We start from the raw sequence: 8041 nt of genomic DNA on the forward strand, positions 1-8041 counted from the left end.
TATTGTGAGCGACCCACAGTAATCTTACCTTATTGTTTTATTGTGAGTGATCCACAGTAATCTTACCTTATTGTTTTATTGTGAGCGACCCACAGTAATCTTACCTTATTGTTTTATTGTGAGTGATCCACAGTAATCTTACCTTATTGTTTTATTGTGAGTGATCCACAGTAATCTTACCTTATTGTTTTATTGTGAGCGACCCACAGTAATCTTACCTTAATTGTTTTATTGTGAGTGATCCACAGTAATCTTACCTTAATTGTTTTATTGTGAGTGATCCACAGTAATCTTACCTTATTGTTTTATTGTGAGCGACCCACAGTAATCTTACTTTCTCCATTACTGGAAGGTGTACAATCTGATTGTAGCATCAGCCCAGGTTCCAGGAACGCTTCCCCTGGGATCCATGGACCACTGGGATCCACGGACCATTACGCTGCCCTCTATTCCACAGCTTCTGAGAGGAACATTTTGTGGGCCTTACAAACAGGTAAGTGCGCATTCAGATCAGCTGCCGGCAGCGTAATCTTTAATTAGGCCGCCGACCGCTGTTGACTCTATAGTGAGGGAAAAGTTGCATCAAAATCAAATTATAATCCAAATTGATAGGATTTGTGAACAAACGGAGGTATATATATGTTCTAGGGAAGTGTGATCATAACATGAAGAATTTCGCATTTAGTTTGAGGGTGAGAAATTTGGGTCTGAAGCTCGTGTCTTAAACTTAAATAAAGACAATTACAAAGGTATGAAGGCAGAGTTAGCTAACGTGGACTTGGAAAATAGATTAAAAGGTAAGACGGTCGAGCAGTAGAGCAATATTTTCGGAGATATTTCTTAATTCTCAACAAAGATATATTCCTTTATGAAAGAAAAACTCTACGAGAAGGATGAACCATTCGTGGCTAACTAAGGAAGAAAAATTGAAAGAAAAGGCATACAATGTTCCAAAGATTAGTGGTAGGCCAGAAGATTGGGAACATTTCAGAAACCAGCAAAGGATGATTAAAAAAAATCAAGAGGGAGAAAATCGATTCTGAGAGTAAACTAGTAAGAAATATAAAAACAGGCAGTAAGAGCTTTTACAACTATATAAAAATGAAGAGAGTAGCTAAAGTATATGTTGGGCTCTTTGAGGATGAGACTGGGGAATAATAATGGGAAACAGGGAAATGGCAGAGATTTTAAACAAATATTTAGTATCTGTCTTCATAGTAGAAGACACTAAAAGCATCCCAATAATAGTAGAAAATCAGGGAGCAAAAGGGAGTGAGGAAATTAAAACAATCATTATCACTAGAGAAAAAGTACTCGGCAAACTAATGGGATTAAAGGCTGAAAAATCCCTTGGATCTGATGGCCTGCATCCTAGGGTCTTAAAATAAGTGGCTGCAGAGATAGTAGATGAATTGGTTGTAATCTTCTAAAATTCCCTAGATTCTGGAACAGTCCCAGCGACTTGGATATCTGCAAATGTAATGCCCCTATTCAAGGAGGGAGACAGAAATCAGGAAACTATAGGCCAGTTAGCCTAACATCTGTCATTGGGAAAATGCTGGAATCCATTTTTAAGGAAGTAATAGCAGGATATTTAGAAAATCCTAATACAAGAGGAATCTAGAACTAGGGAGCATATCAGAATAAGGGGCCGCCCATTTAAGACCGAGGTGAGGAGGAATTTGTTCTCTCAGAGGGTCGTGAATTTTTGGAATCGTCTACCACAGAGTGCTGTGGAGGCTGAGTCATTGAATATATTCAAGGATGAGATAGATAGATTCTTGAAATATAAGGGAATCAAGGGTTATGGGGAACAGGCAGGAAAGTGGTGTTGAGATGATGATCAGATCAGCCATGATCTTATTGAATGACGGAGCAGTCTTGAGGGGCCGTATGGCCTACTCCTGCTCCTATTTCTTATACCCTTATGTTCTTGTGTTCTTATGTAAATGAATGTGAAACTGTTAATGGAGGAATGCCTTCCAATTTCTCCCTTTCTCTCCTGAAGGCTCTGACTGGCTAGGGAACTGTTCTACAGGCACTGGCTATACTGCTTTCTATTGACACATGGGCATTCTTCCTATGTGAGTTTAGACAGTGAAGGTTGGCAAGTGATACAACCTGGAGAGACACTACAGCTAAGTTCAATTCTGTGAAGTCCAGATTTTCCAAAAGATGTCACTGGACAACAATAGGAGCAGAAATCTCTGTTGGGTGCTTTTTTCTTACAAGCTCAGGAGCGCAGACACCACAATAGTTTTATACCTCCCAACATCCTGGCTAACACAGCATATGCTTGTAATCAAAAATGGGGCTTTTCTAGTCTGTACAGCTCAGTTTCACTCCAGGCACTGTATGTACCGACTGTGCTATTGGAGGAGCTAATATGAAATTTGTTAGAATCGAGAAATGTGAAGTCTCAAATATGAGACAGTTGATGTACAATAAATTATAGCTCACATTGCAGAAAATGGGGTTGGGAGTCCTATATTAAAGCGATGACAGCTCCTAAACAAAGTCTGTATTATATATAACTGAACGAGTACTTCATGGCACCTGATGTGATGTTAGCCAGCTCATTTCTTTCAATCTTTTTTCATTAGAATGGCCCTGTACCTAACATTGAGCAGATCAGTGCAGTGAATGGGCCCAACCTGGGAGTAAATTACAATATCTCAAAACACTAACCTTGTGGAGATTATTCAACCCTGTCCCCTTCTCGCTCCCCCTCTCTGCCTTCTCAGAAGTATGCACAATATTCCAGTATTGTAGCTGAAACAACAACAGCAATTACAGCCAAAATGTGCCACTTTTCCTGCTCAAAATAAAAGAAAATTGCAGAGAGTTGAGTGAGTCGTGTCCTTGGAGAAACTAATTGACCTCGGTAAATCCTGAAGGCTTGTCATTCAGGTCACTGCCTCACACTTAGCAGCCATCAGGCACCTGGTCGGCACCACAATGAATCTGACCATACCTAATGAAGTGAAGTGATGAGAAATGACACAAACATTACAAAAGTTGCAATGCTTGCCCAAATAGGTTAATACATGAGACAGAAGAAACACTTAATAAAATAAGTCCTGTATTTTCTTCATTTTTTTTGCCCGGTTTTTCAAGTATCATTTTCCTTGAAGGTGCTTTTTGAACATGCACTCACCTCTGACTAACAAAACAGAGAGTAACCTGCCCTGAGGTTAAGCCAATTACATTGTGTAACAAGATGGGCTTTGAATGCAGCTTTCACAACACAAATTGACTTTCCCTTGCTTTCATTCATAATGGCCCATTTGTATTTTTTTTGTTCTGTCATAATGAAGGGATACATTTGTAAACAAGATTCAATAAAGGCTTTTTAGTTACTGCTGTGAAATATCAATTTGGAATTAACTAATTCTGTTCTAAGAACATAAGAACATAAGAAAATAAGAAATAGTAGCAGGAGTAGTCCATACGGCCCCTCGAGCCTGCTCCGCCATTTAATATGATCATGGCTAATCCGATCATGGACTCAGGTCCACTTCCCTGCCCGTTCCCCATAACCCCTTATTCCCTTATCATTTAAGAAATTCTCTATTTCTGTCTTAAATTTATTCAATGTCCCAGCTTCCACAGCTCTCTGAGGCAGCGAATTCCACAGATTTACAACCCTCTGAGAGAAGAAATTTTTCCTCATATCAGTGGAAACATCCTCTCTGCATCCACCTTGCCAAGCCCCCTCATAGGGCCCAAGTTTCGGCCTCAGTTGCTCCTGATTTTTTGGAGCAACTGGTGTAGAACGGAGTATCTTAGAAATTCAAATTCTCGGCATTTAGTTTGCTCCAGTTCCAGTCATTTAGAACAGTTTCACTTTGGAACAGAATTTTTTTTCAAAAGGGGGCGTGTCCGGCCACTTACGCCTGTTTTCAAAGTTTTGGCAGTGAAAACTTACTCCATACTAACTTAGAATGGAGTAAGTGAAGATTTTTGTACGCTTGAAAAAACCTTGTCTACACTTTAGAAAATCAGACGTAGGTTACAAATCAGGTGTAGGGAATGGGGAGTGGGGAGGGTTTAAAGGGAAGTTTACAAACATTATACACTTCAGTTTTACAAATAAAGAGCCATCAGCAATATTAAATGATAAAAACATCAATAAATCAATCAAAAAAAATTAATAAGAAATAATTTTTTTTTAAATCACTAAATAAAACATTTTCTACTTGCTGACTGCTGCACCGGGAGCCCTCCAACAGCGTGCTGGGAGGCCCCCCCCCTCCACCCCCTCCAGTGTATCTCTGTCAGTGTCTCTATCTTTCTGTCTGTCTGTGTGTGTCTCTCACTCTCTGTCTGTCAGTGTCTGTGTTTCTGACAGCGAGGGGGGGCAGGGGGAGGGGAGGGAGGGAGGGAGGCAGAGGGGGAGGAGAGGGAGGGAGGCAGAGGGGGAGGAGAGGGAGGGAGGCAGAGGGGGAGAGAGAGAAGGGGAGGGATGGGGGAGAAGGGGGAGGGAAGGGGGAGAAGGGGGAGGAGGGGAAGGGGAAAGGGGGGAGAGGGGAAAGGGAGGGGCGAAAGAAGAAGGGGGGGGAAGGCTGAACGGGCCAGGCCTGGCCGGGCCTAAGACTTCGAGCAGGGCCCGGCCCCAACACCAGATTTACAGGTAGGTGGCGTTGGGTCGGGTCGGGTCCGGTCGGGGGGAGGGTGGCAGGTGGCGGTTGGGAGCACGGGTCGGGTCGGGGGGGTGGGGGAGGATGGAGGTCGGGTTGGTTTGGGTAGGGGTGGGGGGGGGAGATAGGGAGCGCGGGTCGGTTCGTGTCAGGGGCGGGGGGAGGGAGGTCAAGTTGGGTCGGGTCGGGTCCGGGGTGGGGGGGTCGGGAGCGTGGGTAGGGTCGGGTGGCGGGGGTGGGAGGGAGCGCGGGTAGGATGGTGGGAGGGAGGTCGGTTTGGTTCGGGTCTGGGGGGGAGGGAGAGGGAGATCAGGTTGGGTGGGGGGGTGGGGGGGAGCGCGGGTCGGGTCCGGGGGCGGGGGGAAGAGAGCGGGAGTCGGGTAGGGTCTGGAGGCGGGGCCGGGAGTCGGGTTGGGAGGAAGCAGGAGCTGGGCGTGGGAGGAGCCTTATGCACGCAGCCCCGGTGAGGCCATTGGGCCAGGGCTAGGGTCTGCATGCTTCGGGCCCCTCCCACACAGTTTTGGGCGCCTGGAGCTGCTGCACATGCGCGCCCACTGTAGCGCGCATGTGCAGAGGTCCCGGCACTGTTTTCGGCGCAGGGACCTGGCTCCGCCCCCTACAGCTCGTACTGCGCCGCGCCCAGCTCAAGAGGACCAGCAAGGAGCTGGAGAATCTGGAAGTTTTTTTAGGCGCACTTTGTGGTGTGAAAAATGGGTGTCCAGGTCGGGGCTGCGCCGTTCTAGGCACGGCCCGAAACTTGGGCCCATAATGTTATACGTTTCAATAAAATCATCTCTCATTCTTCTAAATTCCAATGAGTAGAGGCCTAACCTCCTCAACCTTTCCTCATAAGTCAACCCCCTCATCTCCGAAATCAACCTAGTGAACCTTCTCTGAACTGCCTTCAAAGCAAGTACAGGCAACTCTCGATTATCCGTACACGGATCTAACGGAGAACCCGCTGCAACGGCACTTTTGAAAACTGTCGTACACGTGAATATCTCGATCAGCTCAAGTGTCAATCACACATAAATTGACTCGGGGGGGGGCACTCCTTTCTCACTTCGCAACTGACACAGGCATTAAATAATTGTCGCACACGTGAAAATCTCCATCACTTCAACCAGCAAGCACACATTATTAAAGCAGGCGAGGACTTCTTTCTCAATTTGCAACTGCCACACGCGTTGAGAGCAGTTCAAGCAGTCGGGTGCACAATTTAAAATGTCTTGTGGAGGCACTAAAAGGAAATGAAAGGTATTGTGCATCCAGCAGAAGTTAGAAATTATAAAGAAGTATGAAGCTGGCAGAAGTGTGCGTAACTTGATGGAGGAATATGAAGTTGGATCATCAACAATTTACGATATCAAGAAGGAAAAGAAAGAACTTGAAAGATTCACCGATGCTTCTGAATCGCCCGTGAAGGTAATGGCCCACAAGAATTTGCAAAAGCCGAAGTTTGACAAACTCGACCAGGTGCTTTATGAATGGTTTGCTTTGAAGCGGTCTGAAGGTGTGGCAATTTCAGGGCCAATGATTATAGCAAAGGCCAAGGACTTCAAGGCGAGAATGAATCCAGATGAAGAGTGCATTTTCTCAGAGGGGTGGCTCACACGATTTAAGCAGCGCCATGGCATTCGCCAGCTGGATGTGTCGGGCGAGAAAAGATCGGCAGACAATGAGGCTGCTCAGAATTATGCAAGAACATTTGCTGGAATGGTACAGGAATTGAAATTGACCGCAGATCAACTGTACAATGCCGATGAGACTGGCTTACTGTGGAGGTGTTTGCCGGCTGCCACGTTGGCTGCTGCAGAGGAGAAGGAATCTGCAGGCTTTAAGATGAATAAGGAGAGGTTGACAATCTTAATTTGTACAATGCCTCCGGTGAACATCGACTTCCACTGTTAGTGATTGGCAAATCAAGAAGACCACCTGCTTTAAAGGGAATTGCTCATTTACCAGTCAGCTCTAAGGCTCCGAGAAGTGCGTGGATTGCCAAGGACAGATTCATGGAATGGTTCTCAACAGAATTCGTCCCCCCAGCTCGAGAAAACATGAAGAAAATAGGCAAACCTAATGGGAAGTGTGTCCTGCTTCTGGACAATTGTAGAACACACCCGCATGAGCCAAAATTATTGTCCTGTTGTGGCAACATCTTCACATGCTGTCTGCCCTCCAGTGTGACCTCGCTCATTCAACCTATGGATCAGGATGTCATACAAAACTTCAAGTGCCACTATAGGAACAACTTTATTCGCAAGTTGATTAATAGCGATCTATCAATCTCTGATTTCCATACACTATTAAAGATGCCATCTAGGCATGCTTTCTGGCATGGAGAGAAGTAAAAAATGTAACAATGATGAGGTGTTGGCGTAAGTTGTGGCCCAATGTCATAATTGAAGACAGTGCTTCTGAAGACGAAGAATTCGAAGGTTTCTATGCTGGGGCTGATACAGAAGAGGCTGTCAAAGAAATCGTGGAGATTGTCAACAATGCTCACGATACAAATGCACTTAAATCCCAAGCAGAGGATGAGATTGCTGAGTGGATACATGTTGACATCGACATAGCCGTAGCAAAATCTTATACCGACGAGCAGCTTATCGGCATAGTCACCAATAAAGACAAATCTGATGAAGGGATGAGCGATTCAGACACTGAGATTGAAGTAAAAGAAAAGAAAACTTGGGCACATGCTGAAGAGGCAATGAAATATGTCGTAGGTTTCTTTGAGGAGAATTCTCATTTCACTTCTCACGAGGTTCTGCAAACACACATCATCCACAACACTTTAATAAAGAAGAAAATGAATTCATTTAAACAAGCAGATATTGATTGCTTTTTTAAAAATCAAGCTAAGTTTTAACATTTTTAACTCTTAACATAATAAAATAATTTCGAGACGAAATGAATCCATTGTCATTAACTTCACGTCATGATAACACGAACTAAGTCTTCGTGGTTGGTTCTATCAATGTCAAATTTCAGCACTGAGACGTGCACTCGCCCTAGTGGCAAAATCATTTACCTGGAATAGCCCGATCCCCGAGCGACTGGATAATCGAGAGTTGTCTGCATATCCTTTTTGTAAATATGGAAACCAAAACTGCACGCAGTATTCCAGGTATGGCCTCACCAATACCTTATATAGCTGTAATAAGATTCCCTTCTTTTATACTCCATCCCCTTTGCAATAAAGGCCAAGATTCCATTGGCCTTCCTGATCACTTGCTGTACCTGCATACTATCCTTTTGTGTTTCATGCACAAGTACCCCCAGGTCCCGCTGTACTGCAGCACCTTGCAATCTTTCTCCATTTAAATAATAACTTGCTCTTTGATTTTTTTTCTGCCAAAGTGCATGACCTCACACTTTCCAACATTATACTCCATCTG

General features: G+C 44.5%; 1 pseudogene; it reads left to right on the forward strand.

Annotated features, from left to right (window-relative positions):
* The first annotated feature begins 5864 nt into the window (after positions 1-5864).
* Positions 5865-6991, forward strand: LOC139276747 (jerky protein homolog; annotated as a pseudogene).
* Positions 6992-8041: the final 1050 nt, after the last annotated feature.

The sequence above is a fragment of the Pristiophorus japonicus genome, chromosome 12 (assembly GCF_044704955.1).
Source record: "Pristiophorus japonicus isolate sPriJap1 chromosome 12, sPriJap1.hap1, whole genome shotgun sequence".
Lineage (NCBI taxonomy): Eukaryota > Metazoa > Chordata > Chondrichthyes > Pristiophoridae > Pristiophorus > Pristiophorus japonicus.